Raw genomic sequence first — 22,379 nt, 5'->3', positions numbered from 1 at the left:
GAAACGCTAGGGAGACTTGCCCCCCAAGCCAGGCAGGTGGAGGCTTGCCTCCCAAGCCAGGTGGAGGAGCCCCACCTCCCCAAGTAACATGGGAAAAGGGTGTGGGGGAGCACATCCCCTTACTGGGCTGGTTTGCTCCTTCCCTTGGCCCATGAGGCCCTGCAACACTTGCCGGGGCTCCCGAAACACCTTTCGGTCATACTGGCCATAGCCTAGTACCCCTCAAACACTTCCGGACTCCAATACCCTTCGTCCAATATATCAATCTTCACCTCCGGACCATTCCGAAACTCCTCGTGATGTCCATGACTCCGAACTACCTTCGGTAACCACATACTATTTCCCATAACAACTCTAGCGTCACCGAACCTTAAGTGTGTAGACCCTATGGGTTCGGGAACCATGCAGACATGACTGAGACATCTCTCCAGCCAATAACCAATAGCGGGATCTGGTTACCCATATTGGCTTCCACATGTTCCACGATGATCTCATCGGATGAACCTCGATGTCGGGGATTCAATCAATCCCGTATACAATTCCCTTTGTCCATCGGTAAGTTACTTACCTGAGATTCGATCGTCGGTATCTCTATACCTCGTTCAATCTCGTTACCGGCAAGTCTCTTTACTCGTTCCGTAACGCATGATCCCATGGCTAACTCCTTAGTCACATTGAGATCGTTATGATGATGCATTACCGAGTGGGCCCAGAGATACCTCTCCGTCATATGAAGTGAAAAATCCCAGTCTCGATTCATGCCAACCCAACAGATACTTTCATAGATACTTGTAGTGCACCTTTATAGCAATGCAGTTACGTTGTGACGTTTGGTACACCCAAAGCATTCCTACGGTATCTCAGAGTTGCACAATCTCATGGTCTAAGGAAATGATACTTGACATTAGAAAAGCATTAGCAAACGAACTACACTATCTTGTGCTATGCTAGGATTGGGTCTTGTCCATCACATCATTCTCCTAATGATGTGATCCCGTTATCAACGACATGCAATGTCCATTGTCTGGAAACCATAACCATCTATTGATCAACGAGCTAGTCAACTAGAGGCTTACTAGGGACATGTTGTGATCTATGTATTCGCACATGTATTACGGTTTCCGGTTAATACAATTATAGCATGAACAATAGACGATTAACATGAACAAGGAAATATAATAAGAACCATTTTATTATTGCCTCTAGGTCATATTTCCAACAAGAAGAACTATACCAAATGTGCCTTGACCAATGTTGAAGATGGTCAATGATCACTCAATGATGTAACAAGGAAATAGCACAATTGGTACCGATCTTGTCGATTTCTCACACCTACACAAATAAGGCTTATGGTTGAGCTCGGCGAGGATAGTGGCACAAAAATTCGATGCAAAATGTTAGCAAGAGTCAACAATGTTGAATAGGATTCACAAATTCGCAAGTGTAACAAGTAGACCAATAGTAATATGGGTGGCACACGAAAACACACACACGGACAGATAAATGGGGTCGTGCAACCAAGGAGTGAGCACAAAATGTCAAATCCACAGAAAACGCTCGTGTTGCACAACTCAAGAGAGACGCTATCACGATTGCTCAATAGGCGGATACGGCACTTGTGCACAACCTATAAGATGCAAAATGTATGAGCTCTCTATCCCAAGTATGCTATATATGTATGCTTCCCGGTGTTTCTCTCAAGATGATCCAAGATGATCGGATATGACAATCTTATTTGCAATGTGCTATGATGCTATGGCACTTGCTTACAAGCTTCTTTGCTCTTTCTCTTTTGGTTAAAAGCTTTATTCCTTTTTTTTTGTATATGGCCACAACACGGAATGCACAAACCAACATAGCAATTGGGTATATGCGGGAACAAACTTGAGGCACACTAGATGATATGATACCAATATGATATGGTATGTATGCAATGGATGGTGTAGATCACTAATGTGCACAAGTAACGTTGCCGGGAATACTCAAATGGCTAGTGTCGATAGGCAAGTGACGCAAAATGGGCTAGGTGTTATCAATGCAATGGCAAGGGAATATACAATGGAGGGATACCACGATACCAAGATGATACCGGAGGTTACCATCAAGGGTTTCTCATTTGTAAGCCACGGACGGATGATGGTGAAGTGGTCAATATCGATGATGACCTCGTGGCGATGATGAGTGGCGGTGATCTTGATGGAGATACCAATATGATGGAGACTCATCCCTAAGTAGTCGAAACACCTTAGGAAAAGAAAAAAACTGCGAACTCAAAATGTCAAATGACAAATGTCAAATGATGGTAGCGGAATGCGGTGGTGGTGTTGCGGAAGCTCAATGGGATTGCGGAAATGCAATGATGGGTTACGCGAGTAGGCAATGCGTAAGTGTAGGTTATGGGGTTATGTGAGTTGGAGTTGAAGGTCACCATCCCTAAGTAGCCGAAACACCTTAGGAGAAATTATGAGGAAATGACTACCTTGGATACGACCAAAAATATTGCATACATGTATATTTGTGAGGCGATTTCTAATGCAAACTATGCAACAATTTATTTATGTCATCCAGGACAAAAATACTTAACAAACTTTTGTGTCATGTCTAATTGCAGGTGTATGGGACATTTGTACAATCCACATATGAAGATAAGGAGAAAAGAGAAGTTTAGGTGCTATTCAAAAAGGCCCCTCACATCACTTTTGGTACAAGAGAAGATAGAGTCCTAGTCTCTCACGTTCTGGATTGACATTCGGATAGCACAGACATACCTGACTCAAAACGCCAAGAACTCTTTCATATGGACACTGAATTGGGTGATTCTTCTTTTGCTGGAAAGTAGATTTCGTGCACTTTCCAACACAATTGGATTTACCTTCAAATTCATCCGGAGCATTGAGTTATGGACGAAACGATCTGACGTTGTAGTAGAATCTGAGTCAAACTACAAGTCCAAAGGTGTCGCATCACCTCCACTTGGGCCCATGAGCATTGTACAACCTAGGGTTGGTTTTAGGCTGCCTTGGGACGTCCTCCCACCTACTTGGCCACCACCCCTTGCTCCTATATAAGTAGATCCATCTAGTTGCTTTTTGCTTGGGTTTTTTTAGATTAAAAGTTTGCCATAGCTGCAACTTCGCGTACTTTGTTTGTGTTCAATGACCAGACAAAGGCATCACAGAACCCTACCTTCACTAATAAAGTTTTCCTCTTTTATTCGCAATATCCGGATTGCAATCTCAGTTTCTTGCTTGTTCTTTGTTTGCTCGCAGGAAATAGACCGTCGTGGTCAGGTTGATCGTGCTCCGACGTGATCAATAACCCCTCGGAAGTTGGTTTAGCGATTGCTAAGGCGCGACGTCTTCACACATTCGTAGTCGGATCGTCAAAGTCGACTCCCATAGAATACGATTGCTATCTTCGCATCTATCAAGTGGTATCAGATTTCCAGGTTGCTCGGTGAGATTTTACAGTTTTTCGTAGTTTAGGTCGAGTCTGTTCTTCATACCTACAGTCCACGAAAAAGCCAAAAAATTAGGGTTAGTTCATCATATCCGAACCAGTCTGAGCCTTTGCGTAGTCTTTTCAGTTTTTTGCTTTGTTGAATTTGCGGTTGCATCGTCATGTCGAGTTGTTGGTCTTAGTGTCTAGTTTGTTTAGAGTTTTGAGTTTTGTTGACATTAGTCATGCCGCCACTGCATCGTTATTCCTTCCGCTGTCCACCAACCATCCATCAATTTCCACTACGTGCTACCCACCGTTCATTGTCATAATCATAGTTGAGATCGTTCACATCTTCGCTTAATCCAATATGCATCTTATCTAGTTTGATTTGGAAAGAGGGAGAAAAAAAGGCAGAGTGAAAAAAAGAGAAAAATAAGTGTGACAAAAAAAGGAGAGAGAAAAAACAAAATTCGGATCTATCTAGACTCAATCTCGCACCTGAATTCGGATTGGAATTTGTTTTGCGCACTGTTGAGTAAAATAGGCATAACTTCCTCATACGAAGTCCATTTTGGCTCTGAGAGTACTCAAATTAAAGCTAGTGACGAGACGCACCTAAATACTTTCAGAAGCTAGTTCAATATTTGGCACCTCAAAATCGGCTTCTAAATAGGTCTTTTTGCCCTCCAAAGTTCGCGAACATAGCTTGTTCCAATTTTTTAGGCCAGTTTTAGAATTTTTTGACTCCTTATATCAACTCGGAATTGAGTGATTCTTTTTGCATTTTAAATCTTGAGTCAGTGGCATTCTTGAGAAAAATTATCAAAAACTTAGCACAAACTTTTCTAGAGGAAAGTTGGAGAGAAAGTTGTTGGTATATCCTACTTGGCAGTTGTTTCACATCATTATCTTTACTGCTATTGTGATCTTCACTTTTATCTTGTTGTCCAAAGCTACTTCATATCCTTTATTGATGCTAGTTGTGTTATGTCGTGACCTCATTAGTGTACTAGGATCGCGTCTCTAGACCAGTCTAGCCTAGGACCAGCACAGTATCGTCGTTAAGCGTTTCTTCAACATTGCATCTCTGAATTGATTATTGCTAATCTTTTGCTACCATATACTTTAGCCTTCCAAGCTCCACATATTTCTACACCGTGTTTATGCACTTTCCCCTGGCAATTGCTTTACTCAATCTTCAGAGTTATTTGACACCGCTGGTTGCCGATCACCACCTTCTGCATGGTAAGAACTTGTAAGATATTGAGATTTGCTATACTGTGAGTGTTTTGCCACCACTTCCAATTAGTTCATAGGAACATTTTTTTGGATTCTGTTTCTTGTTTCTACTAATCATGAAAGGATCCAGAGTAAATTCATGGGCTTTGTCGATCACAGGAGACGTGCCACCACCTTTGCAAATACCACAACTGTCATGAGAGGTGCACAAACATCCAAATGCACATGATCAGGTTAATGTATCTGTACCACTATTTAATGGCCATTTTAGACCTGCTTTATATATTGAATGGGAGTTCGACATAAAAAATATATTTGCTTCCCATAATTTTGATGAACATAAAAAGGTTAAGGTTGCGGTTGGTTCTTTCACTGGTTATGCTTTGGTTGGGTGGAGTGAATATTGTCGGTTACACACTGATTATTACCTACTACTTGGGATGATTTGAAACTTGCCATGCGGCATACTTTCGTCCCCGCTTATTATACTCGTGACATCATTAAGAAGATGCAACATTTAAAACAAGGTAGTGACACTGTAACAAAATATTATGATGATTTACAAACTACCTTGTTGCATTCCTCTTTAGAAGAAAGTGAAGTTGATTTTATGGATAGTTTTTGAGGAGGATTAAACCGTGATATTCAAGAGATACTAATTCACGAAGAGTTTTATCCTATGGACCATTTGTTTCGTCTTGCTTGCAAAGCTGAACAAGAAATAAAATGACGTGTTGCCCACGAGGAGAACAGGTGCACAGTGCACATTCCAAGAGTTGATATGATTGTTCCTTCAACTACTAGGCATACTTTGACAACCACATCCATTGTTGTGAGGACTACATCACCTCCACCATGTGACACATCGCCCCCGAGAGTGGCTACATCATCTGAGTTGATCATTAGAGGTAATGACAAAGGTACCAATCTTCCATCTCTACATGAGAATGATGAATGCCTTGTCAATTTGAATGCACCATCTGATGAGCTACCCACTACTTTGATCACACCACCTATTTTAGAGGACTCTGTTGATAATTTTACTTTGCCATCTGATCAAACAACTGAAATACCAACAATTTCGAGTGCACCCATTGAATTAACTGTAGATGCAAAAGAACCAATGTTTAACCATTTTGATTTGACCTCTAATCTTGGTGATGATTATGTGTCCAATGACTTATTGCATGTTTACTTATTTAAGCAAGTTCTAGCATGTAAATTTGATACAAGTAAGGTTTATTCACCAATGTTGGGATGGTTTAATGATGAACATTGTCAACCTTTTGAAACGAATAAGAGCTTCGCTTATATGTGCAAACTAAGTTGTAATATTTTCATGCCTTCTGCTTCTTGTGATAATATTTTGGCTTTAGATTTTATGAACTATGAAGGTTACTCATGTATACATGTGCCATATGCTCAAAAACAAAGGAAAGTAAAAATGGATGACATATACATATACAACATGTACACCTTGTCTCTTTTGTTAGCCACATTCCATATCAGGAAACACCGAGGACAGCTTTGTTTTCAATAAGGGGAGGATGATGAGGACATGACTACCTTGGATACGACCAAAAATATTGCATACATGTATATTTGTGAGGCGACTTCTAATGCAAACTATGCAACAATTTATTTATGTCATCCAGGACAAAAATACTTTACAAACTTTTGTGCCATGTCTAATTGCAGGTGTATGGGACATTTTCACAATCCACATATGAAGATAAGGAGAAAAGAGAAGCTTAGGTGATGTTCAAAATGGCCGCTCACGTCACTTTTTGTCCAAGAGAAGATAGAGTCCAAGTCTCTCACGTTCTGGATTCACATTTGGACTGCACAGACATACTCAAAATGCCAAGAACTCTTTCATACAGACACCAAATTGGGTGATATTTTTGTTGGAAAGTAGATTTTGTGCACTCCCCAACACAATTGGATTCACCTTCAAATTTGCCAGGAGCATTGAGTTATGAACGAAATGATTTGACGTTGCAGCAGAATCTGAGTCAAACTACAAGTCCAAAGGTGTTGTATCACCTCCACTTGGACCCATGAGCCTTGTACGACCTAGGGTTGCTTTTAGACTGCCTTGGGACGTCCTTCCACCTCCTTGGCCGCCACCCCTTGCTCCTATATAAGTAGATCCATCTAGTAGCTTTTTGCTTGGGTTTTGTTTAGATTAAAAGTTCGCCATAGCTGCAACTTCGCGTACTTCGTTTGTCTTCAATGACCAGACAAAGGCATCACAGAACCCCACCTTCATTAATAAAGCTTTCCTCTTTTATTCGCAATATCCAGATTGCAATCTCAGTTTCTTGCTTGTTCTTCATTTGCTCGTAGGAATAGACCCTCGTGGTCAGGTTGATCGTGCTCCGGCGTGGTCAATAACCCATTGGAAGTTGGTTTAGCGATTGCTAAGGTGCGATGTCTTCGCACGTTCATAGTCAGATCGTCAAAGTTGACTCCCACAGAAAACGATTGCTATCTCGTCGAAACATGAGGACACCTTCGCCTCTATCAAGACACAACTCACAACTCAAACAAAATTGGGTTAAGTTGGGGTGGCAGAAGTGTATGTTGGGTAAGCCTATGGGGTAGCGGTGGTGATGGTTGATGAACAAGCAACTGTCGCTAAGTAGTCGAAACACCTTAGGAGACTCAAATCACTACTCGAGTAACCACTAATGCTATATGGATCAAAATGGGTTAGGTCGCGGAAGTCGGTGCTGGTAATGCGGGTGAAGTGATGGAAGCCCTAGGCAAAGATGCCAAAGTTGTCAAAATTTGATGGAGTCAAATGATGTTGGAATTATTTTCGTGGGAAGGGAGATGTCAATAGCTTCAAAACGAGATAAAGAACGTCAAAATCGGAATTCCGATGAATTAGTTATGGCCAAAACAAGAATCAGCCAAAGTCAATATCTACAGGTATCGGACATCCGTAAATGGACGGATGTCCGGTTGGCGTACGTCCGGCAGCGCTCGGAAATCCGCTATTTTCGTTCTGTTGGGAGGCATCGGTCGTCCAGAAGGTTGCGGACGTCCGGTCGTTCCTGGGGCTCCGGACGTCCGTAAAACGTCGGTCGTCCGGTGGGTCGGAGTCAACGTGAGATGCGAGTTTCGGGACGCGATTTTGGGCGGAAAATGGGGATTTTGGGGTCAAAATTGACGAGATTTCGTGGATGAAAGATGGGGAAACTTGGGGAAATGCTAGATCCACTTTAATCCAAGCAAATCCATGGATCAAATCCAACAAAACTTCATCAAACCAACAAATCACAAAAAAAATTGGGGCTTTTTTTGGTGGGGATTTTCGAAATTGAGGAAGGACACAACAAAATCAATCTAGAAAATGAAGAGGGGAGGCTCCAAAATCGTGATCAACGTGGCTCATGATACCAATATGATGTAGGGTGTAACCCTATACGGCCAATCTTTCATGAAAGGAGCGGATCCCGTGATGAACATGAAGAACACGATGGGAAACACGAGGGAATCACTCAAACTAACAAAAACAATCACACATGTGCTAGATCCTCGAACACAAAAGAGATACAAGATCCGAATCTAACAAAGGACGATACATAGGTAACCAGTTCTTCTCTGAATGGAGGTCTTGAGGTATTCCCGTTAGGGGTCTTGAATCCAAGTGGATCGTCTCCGAAGAGGTGTCGGTCCCTCCCGATGGAGTATATCCGGATGGATGAGCGAAGCTCTATCTCAGATATGAGCTAACACTACGCTAACCCCCAGATGATGGAGGTGGAGGAGTTTTATAGTCTAGAGCCACGAAGGGGTAAGTGAGGGGCGAAGGGGTACATGGGCCTCGGACCCGATCTCTATGCACAGACAAGCGTCGGACGTCCGGTGGGTGTTGGACGTCCGGAGGCTTGGGACGGTCCGGACGTCCGAAAGTCTTCAGACTTCCGTAAATAGTGTTCTATCCTCGTGGCACCGGTCGTTCGGTGGCGTTCGGACGTGGGATCCACTCCTTTCGTGAAAGATCGCCCATCTAGGGTTCCACCCTACATCACCTACCATTTCCATTATTTGCATGTGGACGACCTGGTGGTTGTGGTTCTGGTGGTTGCACGTAGTTTTGATTTTGATCAACCTCATCCTCTTAATGTCCCACAAAATCATCCTCCTCCTCATCAGCAGCAGGAGCCACATAAGTATCAACAGTAGCACCAATAGTTTGGCCAGGCTCAAGAGGGACACGGCTCGCTCAGCGGAGGGTTGTTTCACAACGTGGAGGTAGTCGTCGTCGTCGTCGTCGTCGTCGTTGTTGTTGTTGTTGTTGTTGTTGTTGTGGTTGCAGAGGTGCGGCAGGTGCAACCGGTGGTAGTTGTGGAAGACGGGCAAGCAGTTCATTAAATTTTTTATCGAGCTTTGTTTCGAACGTCTTCTCAAAGCCAGTTATCTTATCCAAGGCCTCTTCAAAATTGTTCAGCACATCTTCCACCTGTTCAGTCATCATTTGCTGAAATTTATCATGCAACTCCTTATTCGTCATGTTCTCCCAGTCAGTCTCATCGACTTGTGATCCTTCTATGGTTAGCAGCAATTGAAACACACAAGAATATGATCCTACAGACTACTAGAAAATGGTGGTGGTGGGGCGTCACAAATCCGTCAAGCAAATCTCAAATTCTTACCAGTTCTTACCCAGCAACAGGCGGTGATCAGCAACCATCATAGTCAAAACTTTAAAAACTTGGATAGAGCGATTACCAGGGAGAGTCAAATGCACGACTTAGATATATGTGGAGATGGGAAGGATTATAATATGGTAGCAAAAAGGGTCAGCAATAATCAATTCAGAGATGCAACGTTGAATAAATGCTCAACGACGATACTATGCTGGTTGTAGGTGAGACTGTGCTAGTGTTGCGAGCCTTGAACACGAACAAAATCACGGCGCTGCATGTAAAAAAGGGAGGAGCACACTCTGAATTTTCTTCTTCTATTTTTTTCCTTTTTTGGACTTTTTTCCTCTCTTTTTTTGCTCCGCAACAATTTTTTTTTGAAAAATCTACAAATGGTCTAAAAACTGCCTAGCCAGAATTTTCCAGAGTAATTTTTTTAAACTGGAACTATTTTTCTACTGCGGGAACATGGAAGTTCGGGAATCCTACTATGTCACGACTCAGAATATGGCGTGATCTGGAAATCCAAAGCAGAGTAACAAAATATTGGACTTGGACTAGGACTGGTGGCGGAGATGAATCTGGTGGAACTCGGACTGGTGGCGGATATATGTTGCAGGTGGACTCGGATTGGCGTGATGGAGGCGGATAGGTGGTGGCGTATATGGACTCGAATTGGCGGTGAATATGTGGTGGTGGTATATGGCAGCGGCGATGAAGTTAGTGCGGTGGTGGTATACGGCAGCAGCGATGATGATGATGCAGTGGTGATATATGGCAGCGGTAACATGAAAACCTTTGAACAGAACTCGAAACTCTAAAGGACTAGATGCTAAGACGAGCAACTTGACACGACGATGCAACAGCAAATTCAACAAAGAAAATACAGAAAAGATTATGCAAACGCTCAGATTGGTTCGGATAGGCTGAACTAACCCTATTTTTTTTTGGCTTTTTCGTGGACTATAGGTATGAAGAATAGACACGATCTAAACTACGAAAAAACTATAAAATCTCACCGAGCAATGTGAAAATCTGATACCACTTGATAGAGGCAAAGGCGTCCCATATTTCGATGAGATGGTGGCTATCGTTTTGGAGGAGGTCAACTTTGACGATCCGACTACGAACGTGCGAGGACGTTGTGCCTTAGCAATCGCTAAACCAACTCTAAGAGGTTATTGACCATGCCGGAGCACGATCAAGCAAGAAAGTAAGATTGCAACTTGGATATTGCAAATATTAGAGGAAAGCTTTATTGATCAAGGTGGGGTTGTGTGATGCCTTTGTCTGGTCGTTGAACACAAACGAAGTACGCGAAGTTGCAGCTATGGCGAACTTTAATCTAAACAAAACCCAAAGTCTAAACGATGCCCCAAGGGCTGTATATATGGAGGAAGAGGGGGGAATTTTGTGGCCCTTGGAGGAGGGGTCCGAAATAAACCCTAACTCTTGTCTCCCCACACATACGGACTCTAAAAATAGCCTATACTCAAGTATTTCGAAATTACATGGGCCTGGCCCAATAATAAGGTGACGCAGCACCTATAATAGTTTCTGGACGAAATTTATGAAGTGGCATCTTGTATATTTCGTCCAAGGCTTCACGCAGTCATTATGGTGGCTTCAAAGTCCTTAAATCATCACTTGTAACTCCGTTCTTGTTCCCCTTGCGCATGCCATCATCTCCATGATTGATCTTACTCCAATGATCATCCTTCTTGTCCAAGATAGGCCCTTCATTTGTAAGCAAGACAAATGTATCCAATTTAGGCAGCATCATATTCTCACGATCATTAGAATCACTAGCAAGAAGCAAAAGTACCTAGTAAATTAATTGGCGTGCGCGAGCTCTAGTAATTGGTACTGTATATGTATCACTAGGGGTTGTGGGTGTAACTTTGTTAGTGATGTCCTCATCAGAGATGTTGTGAGATTTCTCTCGTGGGTTTGCTGCGTGTCACCCCCTCAATGTTGAGACTTTGCCTCTGTATATAGGCGTCCGGCTGGTGCAGAAGAGAGGAAACGTGACAAGGGACGAATCAGATTTCTTGAACCGTACTCTTGCTTTGTTCCGCAGGTCATCTTTCCTTTTGTATTTGTTTCCAAATTTTGGTGACTCGCCGATTGTTTATTGCTCCTCCGTGAGCTAAGTAAATCTTAATGCCGCTTCTACACCTTCCTTCTGCTAGCACCTTTTCTGTCTGAGCCTGCAAAAAGAAAGGAAACCATCTTGCGTACATGGTTGCCGTGTATAATCTACCAAAAATACATGCATGTACGCTATGTTACGTGTGTATGCAAAAAGGTAACCGAAGACCAGCTAGTATAGGTGTGTGCTAATGTACAGGTACACGTACATGCTTGGTTTGAGTATTGCGGGTATATACACGCGACCTTGCCGGCCGGCCGAGATACCTGAATATGTACATACAGTGTATAAATACCAAGTGCAAGGAAAGCTTGTCACGTATGTGCAAAAACCCTTCTTTTTGAACGAGCATGCAAAAGCTACGTACATATGATAATAAGCTCAATCTTAAGTACATTACCTATGCCGGAAAAAACAATCTCAAAAATAATCGTTAAATTGTCCATGAAGTATTCAATCTCAGGCACATCGCATGGATCCATAGAAGGCAATTTTACTTCAACTTTTCGTATAAGGAAGCAACATCCTCGACATAATCCAGAGCTCCTAGTCGGTCCGATCAAGACTCTTACACAGGTCTTGCCATGTATGTGTCATGCAAGCTACTATAAAGATGAGAACCTGGGTGGCGTCCAAGAGCACACAAGTTTGACCATCGCCCACAACACATCCGGTCTGAAGAGAAAAAAGTACGCCTTCATTACCTCTTCTCTAAAGCTAATGCCCCACCTTGACTTTGCGTGTTCTGTGTGCATGCCCAGTAGATACACTTGCATCTTTTATCTCCTGCTAACTTTGTATTTGTTGCGTCTCGCGTATCATCAGGACACCATGGGAGGGGGCGACAAGTTCAAGAATTATGGATCGAGAGATGTTGAAGTCTCAATGAGCGGTAGCAGGAACAACAAAGGTGACTCAACTCGTCCACCACCTCCAAGCAAGCTGGGAAACCATTACAAGGGCGTGGAGTAGACACGCTGGTCACTGCGGTTGCCTAGTGCCCCGCCGCTTGTACTAAGGTCGCATAGCACAGCGCCACGGACTACGCATAGCTACCCGAACCACAACTCAAAGAATTCTGATGAGACATCCATCTCCCTTGATGCCGGCCCTCCACCACTAGGGAACCTGGAGGTAAAGAAAATAATAAAGCAACAGAGCTCGCATGAATGTATTCTTTCCTTACTTCTACGTATATCTTGTATGCATGCAGGACAAGCTTGACGACATGTCGACGTTCGTGCCTATGAGCCGCGGTATGGAGCAACTCTTAGACGAGGTGATGGAAAACATGGACCAAGATGAGCCGGCCACCAAATCCGCACCTCCAGCCAAGTCCAGTTCGGTGGCGAAGCACACGCCCCCAGCAGTGAGTGATCCAGCTGCAAATTATTCAACTGTGGCAGGGAGTGATCTCGTCATAAAACCCACCTCCCTGGTGACAAAGCCCGCTTCTTTAACCACATCAATAGGCACCCCCGAAGTGGACAAAAATCAGTCATCGGGAGCTATCAATGACAAGGATGTTGGTATAACTGCAAAGAAGCCAAGGTCGTCTGCTTGCGGTACGTGTATAGTACCCCTGCCACATTTGCATGAATTTTCTTTTCATGCTTTCTTGACTCTTTCTCTTTTTGTCGCTGTCGGTGTCAAAACCGGTGGATCTCGGGTAGGGGGTCCCGAACTGTGCGTCTAGGCCGGATGGTAACAGGAGGTAGGGGACACAATGTTTTACCCAGGTTCGGGCCCTCTTGATGGAGGTAAAACCCTACGTCCTGCTTGATTTATATTGATGGTATGGGTAGTACAAGAGTAGATCTACCACGAGATCAGAGAGGCTAAACCCTAGAAGCTAGCCTATGGTATGATTGTATGTTGTGGTTATTGTCCTACGGACTAAAACCCTTCGGTTTATATAGACACCGGAGAGGGTTAGGGTTACAAAAGGTCGGTTACAAAGGAGGAGATATCCATATCCGTATTGCCTTGCTTGCCTTCCACGCTAAGTAGAGTCCCATCTGGACACGAGACGAAGTCTTCAATCTTGTATCTTCATAGTCTAACAGTCCAGCCAATGGAGATAGTCCGGCTGTCCGGAGGCCCCCTAATCCAGGATTCCCTCAGTAGCCCCTGAACCAGGCTTCAATGACGATGAGTCCGGCGCGCAGTATTGTCGTCGGCATTGCAAGCCGGGTTCCTTCTCCGAATTCATCACAGAAGAATTTGAATACGAGGATAGTGTTCGACACTGCAAAATAAGTTCCACATTCCACCGTAGAGAGAATAATATTTTTGCAGATCTGATTTTCTTACTTGTTTTGGCAGCATGACGTTACGTCATGGCCCGGTGATTATTCGAACTGTTTCTTTTAACCAGCCCCGCACATAACGTAAGGCAGTTTTTCGACACGTCTTGTCAAAGCAGAGATCGTGTCCCCTTGTTACGGGATTCTCATCAATACGGGCGTGGGTAACCCAACCGCGCCATCAATTGCGGCGCTTGGGGATAAGCGAGTTTTACCAAGCAAGTAGGGACGCTTAGTTTCGTCCGTCCATATAAAGGGATAAGGATTCACCTTTCTATCCATGCCTTCTTCCTCCCTTACTCATCCGTTTTCGCACACTGGAGCTCTAGCTCCCAAGTCCGCACCTCCTACCTCAACCTTCTGCAATCATGTCCGGAGCGGGAGGCAGGTGGATGGTCTCCTCCATCACGGAGGGAGACATCAAGAAGCTGCGCGGAGTCGGATACCTAGCTGCGAACATCGCGCATCGGCTGCCCGCCGCGGGGCAGATCGTCCCTACCCCGGAACCTCACGAGCGGGTAGTTTTCCGTCACCACTTCCTCCATGGACTAGGGTTTCCCCTCGATCCTTTCGTCCGTGGTCTCATGTTCTACTACTGGCTGGACTTTCATGATCTGGCCCCGAACTTCATCCTCAACATTTTGGCATTGATCGTCGTGTGTGAGGCTTTCCTCCACATCTGGCCCCACTTCGGCCTGTGGTTAAAGACCTTCAATATCAAGCCGAAGGTGGTACGAGGCCAACAAGCATAATGCGGCGGAGCCATGGTGGGCAAGATGCCCAACGTCATATGGCTCGAAGGCTCCTCCGTGGAGACAATAAAGGGATGGCAGTCGGCGTGGATCTACATCACTGAGCCGCGCGACGCCAAATGGGCGGCAGCCCCCAAGTTTTGATCCAGATTCCCTACACGGCTCACTTCCTGGAAAGAGAAGGGTCTATCGTGGGGTTCATCGGTGGAGCTGGACGGACTCCAGAAATGTATCCGGAGTATGGCAAGCAAGAAGCTCAAGCTTGTCAACATAGTCCAAGTTATGCTCATCCGCTGGATCCTCCCGTGTCAGCAACGGGATTTTACGTTATGGGAGTTCGACCCGGCCCAACACCAGACTCTGAGCGAGCTCTTTGATACAACGCACAAGGACGTCTGGAAGGTGCTGTTCAAGGGCGCCGAGGTCCCTCCTTCTCTCGCCGAGGATCGTAGACTAAGCGCAAAGCTCCTAGCGCGTTCGGTGAGTTCAATACGTCCCGTAAGACATTTATTTTCCCTAGCTTAATTATGAGCGGGGTCTAATCTCTAGGCCTTTGACAGGACTAGGTGGAGATGTCGGGGCAGATCGACTGTCCGGCCCCTTTTCCCGAAGATACTGCGCGCGCTCTCCTGACGGAGATGCTGACTTTGGCTCCTTACAAGGTGCCGGAGAAGACCAAGAAGGCCAAGGGAACCCGAAAGAGTTCCCGGCGCCAGGTGTTATCGGACTCATCGTCTGATAACTCTGCGGCAAACTCCACCCTCGAAGACAAGGAGGAAGAAGAAGATGCTCCCCCTCTAGGCGGGGGAAAAAAGAAAAGGAAGGCCACCCCAACTGGGGAGGCCGGAGGGCCCAAGAAGGGAAGGACTCTCCTTCCGGACTGTTCCACCGCTACCGATGAAGGCGAAGGCGAGTGGTTGCCCAGGGTCAAGCCCCCGGGGAGATCGTAAGTATTCGGATACCAGAGTAACTCATAGGATTCCTTTGTCGCACTGCTTTCCCTAACGCCGAACGCAATTATGCAGGCTGCCATGAGCCAGTATCGATGTATCATCGGATGGCTCCTTGGGCTTGTCGGACATGGATAGCGATCCAGTCCCGACCGCCACCTCCCCTCATCCTACCGACGACGCCGAGGTGTTGTCTCAAGAGGCACCAGATCGAGGGGAGACAGTCCTGGAGACGCCTCAAGGCGACCTTCCGGACTCCGGGAGCCGAGGGGACGGGGCCCCTGAGAGCTCCGAGCTCGGCCTTTAGTCGAACACCTCGCCGGAACCTCCAGCGGTTCCAGGCTCGGGCAAGCGGCCTCATTCTAAGAGGGGCAAGATGCCTGTGCCAGTGACCTCTGTCCATCCAGAGGCGCCGGACAATCTCCTGGAAGCGCTTCACAGCGCTTCCATCGACGAGGAGCACCGCACTATCATGAGTGCGGTGATCCAGAAGGTTCAGTCCGCCAAGAGCGGATTGACTGAAGCCTGTGCCAGCCTTCTAACAGGCTTCGAGGTAAGTGTTTTAAAATGTAGTAGAAATATTACCGCATAGACAGTAGCCCCTGAAGCTTTGTTCGTTGTTCACAAAGAAAAGCCGAACAGAGGATCAAATAATATCGCAGGAGTCTAATATAAGTGTGTCAATATGCATATGCAGGCTTCGCTGCTGGCGTCCGCCGCACTAACTTCGGAGGTCGCCGTACTGAAGCAGGACCTCGAGGGGTCCAGGAAAGAGCTTGGCCTTGCCAAGAGGCAGCTCGAGGAGAACAAGGGTAAGTAATACCCTGTCTTATGTATATATAAAAGAGGACGCGATTGCAAAATGACAGGATCATCGTATGTTTGCCCGGGGCCACGATCGAGGTGGCGGCCCTGAAGCAAGCACTAACCAAGGCCGAAGATAAAGTGGCCAAGGAGAGCACCGAGCGAGAGAAGCACGAGGCTCGGGTGGGCGAGGTGCAGCAAGAGCTCCAGGCTCTTGTGGCGAAGCACGAGGCATTGGAGCTTGACTCCAAGATGCGGGAGTCTGAGCTTGCCGCGGGCCTCGAGAGTGTAAAAAGTGCCAAGGCCGAAGCCCAAAAGGCCCTCCAAGAGATCGACGCGATGAAGAAGATAGCGGCGGGTAAGGCTTTCTATATGCAAAGCAAGCATGTAAAAGTAAATTACCGATTACTTACCCGGATACGGAGCTCTTCAGGAGCATTCGCAGATTTGCCCCGCAGTGTGTCCAATGCCGCACAATTTTACCAAGCCGAGGACGGAAGCTCGACCGAGAAGCTGTTCTAGTCTCAGTATGCTGAGGCCGAACACCCGGTGCCAATGAGCGACCAGCTAAAGCAGATGGTCGAGCTACATAAGGCGGCCGATCAGGCCATGAAGAGCTTTATAGTCCGGCTGTGGCCTGGCGACGCCCTTCCGAACAGCTTATTTGGCCTGGTGAGGCGGCTTGTCGATGCCTGCCCGCGGCTGGAGGTCGTCAAGCGATCTGTCTGCATTGAAGGTGCACGCCGGGCTTTCGCCCGTGTGAAATTGTAGTGGGTCAAGCTAGACGCCGTGAAGCTGATCAAGGAGGGGCCGCCGGAGGGCAAGGAGCACCGCCACCCAGAGATGTACTACGAGGGTGTTCTGCCGGGTGCCCGTCTCATCGCGGACGAGTGTTCAAAAGATGTAATATTTGAATGAGACTTGCTCATTTTATCCTGTAGGTATGAAAACTTGTTTCATATGCGCTATGCAACGCTTGTTGGAATTTAAAATATTACCTTCTGTTTGGCTGTTTATCCAATCTGAGAGATGGCTAGTCCTGAGCTTCTGCCCCCATGCCACGAGTGCTGGGGTGTTCGGGTAAACCTGAGCACTCTTGTTCCCATGTTTGGGTCCTTCGAGGGAGGTGCTCCGCACAGCGAACAAGGAAACCGGACTAATAATGCTTTATCGCTCTCACTTAGCCATAGAATTCTATAATTTTAAATTTCAGCGATGCCCCTGGTATTCGGGAGGCCGAATTCGGGGCGCGATACACGCCTTTAAGACGGACAGGGCCGGCCCCTCGCTCTAATCGGCATAAGTCTTTAGGGACTTGAAAACCTCGCCGAACAGCGACCAGTCTCTCGCCTTATCATGACAGTAAGTTTTAGCTTTCTCTACTGAGGTGCTGAACCCAGCAGAACTGGGGCACAATCGCAGTAGTTCTCCTAGCTCTACCTTAGCCGATAGAGTGGAACGTAAGGTACCAAAACATAGGAGCCGGGCAAACCCAACATTTGACCAAAGACATGATTCGGAGCTGATGCATATAATGCTATAAGTTCGGGGTGCCGCACTTGTGAAAGTGCTCGGACTTTTCACACCGCATTGTGGGGTACGTAAGCCCCTGGTGTATTGGCCGTACCATAGTGTACGGTTGCAAGGCGTCATTAATGAACACATAGATATATATATATATAACAAGAATGCAATAATAGCCGTAATGTCATGCATTGTTTATTAAAAAATTGCGTTAAAGCAGAGTGATACAGATAGTGCGATAAGCAAAGAGTAGGAGTATGTCCCTTCCAAGGGCAAGCTGAGGAATGATATTAAATTGAATATTTCACTCGTTACTGTAATAAACCTGGGAATTCCATGGTATAACATAGCTGTCTGCCTCCTTGGTTGCTGCATCATGTGTTCGGCAATAGTGCTGCCGGATAGTGTTTCCAAAGATTAAGGTTCTGAAAGAAAAAGAAAAATAACCGAACGGGAAGCCCCTAGTGCGGTTTAGGCCACGTCTTGGGGCGTGCCGCAGTTGTGCCCCCCTCCCCACATATGCCCATGGTATTTTTAATGCGTAATTATATACGCGCAGCGCGAGTTTCGCCGTTGGGCTGGGATTGGGGTGGCCGTCGTATTGCTACGCGAGCTCAGATCGTGCCAGGCGGTCTATTTGCCGATTGCCCCGAGCGCGCTTGAAGGTCTCCGGGCTGTGAAGTGCCGAACTGGTTGATTGCCTTGAGAGGCTGCTTTGCGTTTCTACTGCGAGGGCTGCTGTGTGTTCCTCTATTCGGAGAGAGCGCTCTGTGTTTCCATTGACTGTAATAACTCCGCGAGGTCCTGGCATATTGAGCTTGAGGTATGCATAATGCAGTACCACATTGAATCTAGCAAATACGGTTCACCCAAGCAGTGCGTGATAACCACTGCGGAACGGGACTATATCGAAGATTAACTCTTCACTTCGGAAGTTATCCGGGGATCCGAAGACCACTTCCAGTGTAATTGAGCCTGTGCAATGGGCCTCTACACCTGGAATGACGCCCTTAAGGGTCGTTTTTGTGGGTTTGATCCTTGAGGGCTCTATACCCATTTTGCACACTGTGTCCTGATAAAAGCAGGTTCAGGCTGCTGCCGCCGTCCATAAGGACTCGAGTGAGGTGAAATCCGTCAATGATTGGGTCTAGGACCAGTGCGGCGAATCCGCCATGACGGATACTAGTGGGGTGGTCCTTGCGATCGAAGGTGATCAGATAGGAGGACCAAGGGTTGAACTTTGGGGCGACTGGCTCCAACGCATATACGTCCCTGAGCGCACGCTTCCGCTCCCTCTTGGGGATGTGGGTTGCGTATATCATGTTCACCGTCCGCACTTGCGGGGGAAACCTCTTATGTCCTCTAGTGTGCGGCTGCCGGGGCTCCTCCTCGTCATCGCTATGCGGCCCCTTGTCCTTGTTTTCGGCAATTAACTTGCCGACCTGCTTTAACACCCAACAATCCATGTTGATATGATTGCCTGGCCTGTCTAGGGTACCGTGTATTTGACACGAGCGATCGAGTATACGGTCCAAGTTGGACGGACCCGGCGTACTTTGTTTGAATGGCTTTTTCCGCTGACCGGGTTTAGAGCCTTTGAATCTGGCATTGACTGCCGTATCCTCAGTATTTTCGCTATTAATGCGGCGCTTATGCTTGTTGCAACGTGACCTGCTATTGCCGTCCTTGGTATCTGAGGTACCATGGTTCTTTGATATGTTATTACTGCGAGCCAGCCAGCTATCTTCTACTGCACAAAAGCGGGTCATGAGCGTCATGAGAGATGCCATAGATTTCGGCTTTTCCTGACCAAGGTGCCGGCCTAGGCACTCGTCTCAGATGTTGTGCTTGAAAGCCGCTATGGCCTCCGCATTCGGACAGTCGATGATTTGATTTTTCTTTGTAAGGAACTGAGTCCAGAATTGCCTGGCCGACTCTTCTGGTTGCTGAATTATGTGGCTCAAATCATCGGTGTATGGTGGTCGCACATAAGTGCCCTGAAAGTTGTCGAGGAATGCGGCTTCGTGATCTTCCAAACAGCTAATGGAGTCCGCTGGCAAGCTATTAAGCCAATGCTGCACTGGTCCTTTGAGCTTTAGTGGGAGGTATTTGATGGCGTGTAAGTCATCGCCGCGGGCCATGTGGATGTGGAGGAGGAAATCCTCAATCCATACTGCGGGATCTGTTGTGCCGTCGTATGATTCAATATTTACAGGTTTGAAACCTTCTAGTAATTGATGTTCCATTACTTCGTTTGTGAAGCATAAGGGGTGTGTGGCGCCTCTGTATTGGGCTATATCGCGACACAACTCGAATGGGTCTTTCCCGCTGTGTTCGGCCCGGCCAGATTTGCTTTTACTGTATCCGACATGACGTTTGTCGTGTCGCAGAGTGGTGCGCCCTCATGATCCGTAGATCGATCTTGTATGCCTTGCCTTGTCCTCCAATATGTCTCGCAGGTCTGGCGTATCTCCCCATGCCTTTTTATTTGAATGGTGTTGGGGTGGAGGCTGAGCTTTTGGTTGGAATGCCTCTCAATCGCGGCCACGAGGTGGCCGATTAGCCGTATCATACGCTTCTTCCTCTAGTCGGGGTAGTAACCTATGCCTTGGGTAACTCTTGGAGGGGCGCTCGAGTTTATATTCCTCGACCGCGAGGACTTCAGTCCATCTATCAGCTAGCTGACCTTTATCAGCTCGAAGCTGCTGCTGCTTTTTCTTCAGGCTATTTGTCGCGGCCATAAGCCGGCGCTTGAAGCGCTCTTGTTCAACGGGATCCTCTGGTATGGCGAATTCATCGTCGTCGAGGCTTGCCTCGTCTTCGGAGGGGGGTATGTGATTGTCATCCTCCTCCTATCCGTCTGCCGCTCTCTCAGGAGAGCTGGTTCCTCCATCCTCCTGCTCTAAATCTTGCTGGAGGGGTTTGTTGTTGTCTTCGGCACTATCTGGAGTGTTATTATCTCATGTGCCGGTATCACCACTTTTGCTTTGGCGGGACTTAGAGCGGCGCCGCTGACATCGGCGTTTGGGTTGCTTCTTGGAGGGGTCATCCTCCGCTATCCCGTCCCCATTGCCTTCTTTGGGTGTATCCACCATGTATATGTCATATGACGAGGTGGCTTTCCAGTGCCCTATAGGTGCTGGTTCATGTTCATCTCCTACATCGTCGTCCATACCGTCGATGTCTTCGGAGTCGAAGTCGAGCATGTCGGTTAAATTGTCGATAGTGGCTATGAAGTGGGTGGTGGGTGGGCGTCTTATTTCTTCGTCGTCCGCATCCCAATCCTGTTGGCCATAATCTGGCCAGGCTCTCCTGACAAAGAGAGAGACCTTAGTGAATTTAGAATGTTGCCGAAGGGCGAGTGCTGAAAGATATCCGCGGCGGTGAATTCCATGATCGACACCCAATCGGATTCAATTGGCAGGGGCGCGGATGGTTCGGAGTCCGGAAAAGAGTCCGGCACCTTGGAGTCACGGGCTGCGCAGAGGGTTAGGCTGGTGTTCGGCTCGATCGCCGTTGAGACTGCAGCCCCTGAGGTGGTGTCTAACCACCCGTCCTTGACTGGCGCAGTTGGCTCCGAGCTAAGCTTCGGAGCTGATGCGGGCGCGGCCTCTGGGGTACTGTTCCGCGGCAGAGCTAGGTCATACCCATCGTGACAGTGCGGCGCGACTGGCTGTGGCTCGAATCCGTCGAAGATCAAGTCTCCGCGGATGTCGGCCGTGTAGTTCAAACTTCCAAATCTTACCTGATGGCCAGCGGCGTAGCTTTCAATTTGCTCCAGATAGCCAAGCGAATTAGCCCGAAGTGCAAAGCCGCTGAATAAGAAGATCTGTCCGGGGAAAAAAGTCTCACCCTGGACTGCATCGCTATCAATGATAGTAGGAGCCATCAAGCCTAACGGCGACGACACAGAGGAACTCTCAATGAAAGCACCAATGTCAGTGCCAAAACCGGTAGATCTCGGGTAAGGGGTCCCGAACTGTGCGTCTAGGCCGGATGGTAATAGGAGGCAGGGGACACGATGTTTTACCCAGGTTCGAGCCCTCTTTATGGGTAGTACAAGAGTAGATCTACCACGAGATCAGAGAGGCTAAACCCTAGAAGCTAGCCTATGGTATGATTGTATGTTGTGGTTGTTGTCCTACGGACTAAAACCCTTCGGTTTATATAGACACCGGAGAGGGTTAGGGTTACACAAGGTCAGTTACAAAGGAGGAGATATCCATATCCATATTGCCTAGCTTGCCTTCCACGCCAAGTAGAGTCCCATCCGGACACGAGACGAAGTCTTCAATCTTGTATCTTCATAGTCTAACAGTCCGGCCAATGGAGATAGTCCGGCTGTCCGGAGACCCCCTAATCCAGGACTCCCTCAGTCGCCTTTCTAGATGTCTCCAGCAAATCAACTAATCTAGTAGGCTTTTATTCCCCTAAGGAAAAGGAGCTCCGTGTATTAATTGACCAACACCAGAATATCCTTGTTGGAGAAAACACTCTGCTTGAGAAGCTCAAAGTCCCTCCAACTGATAACATCTCAACGCCAAGCCTTGTTC

This window comes from Triticum urartu, chromosome 4 (assembly GCF_003073215.2).
Source record: "Triticum urartu cultivar G1812 chromosome 4, Tu2.1, whole genome shotgun sequence".
Lineage (NCBI taxonomy): Eukaryota > Viridiplantae > Streptophyta > Magnoliopsida > Poales > Poaceae > Triticum > Triticum urartu.
This window is presented reverse-complemented; position numbering follows the sequence as displayed.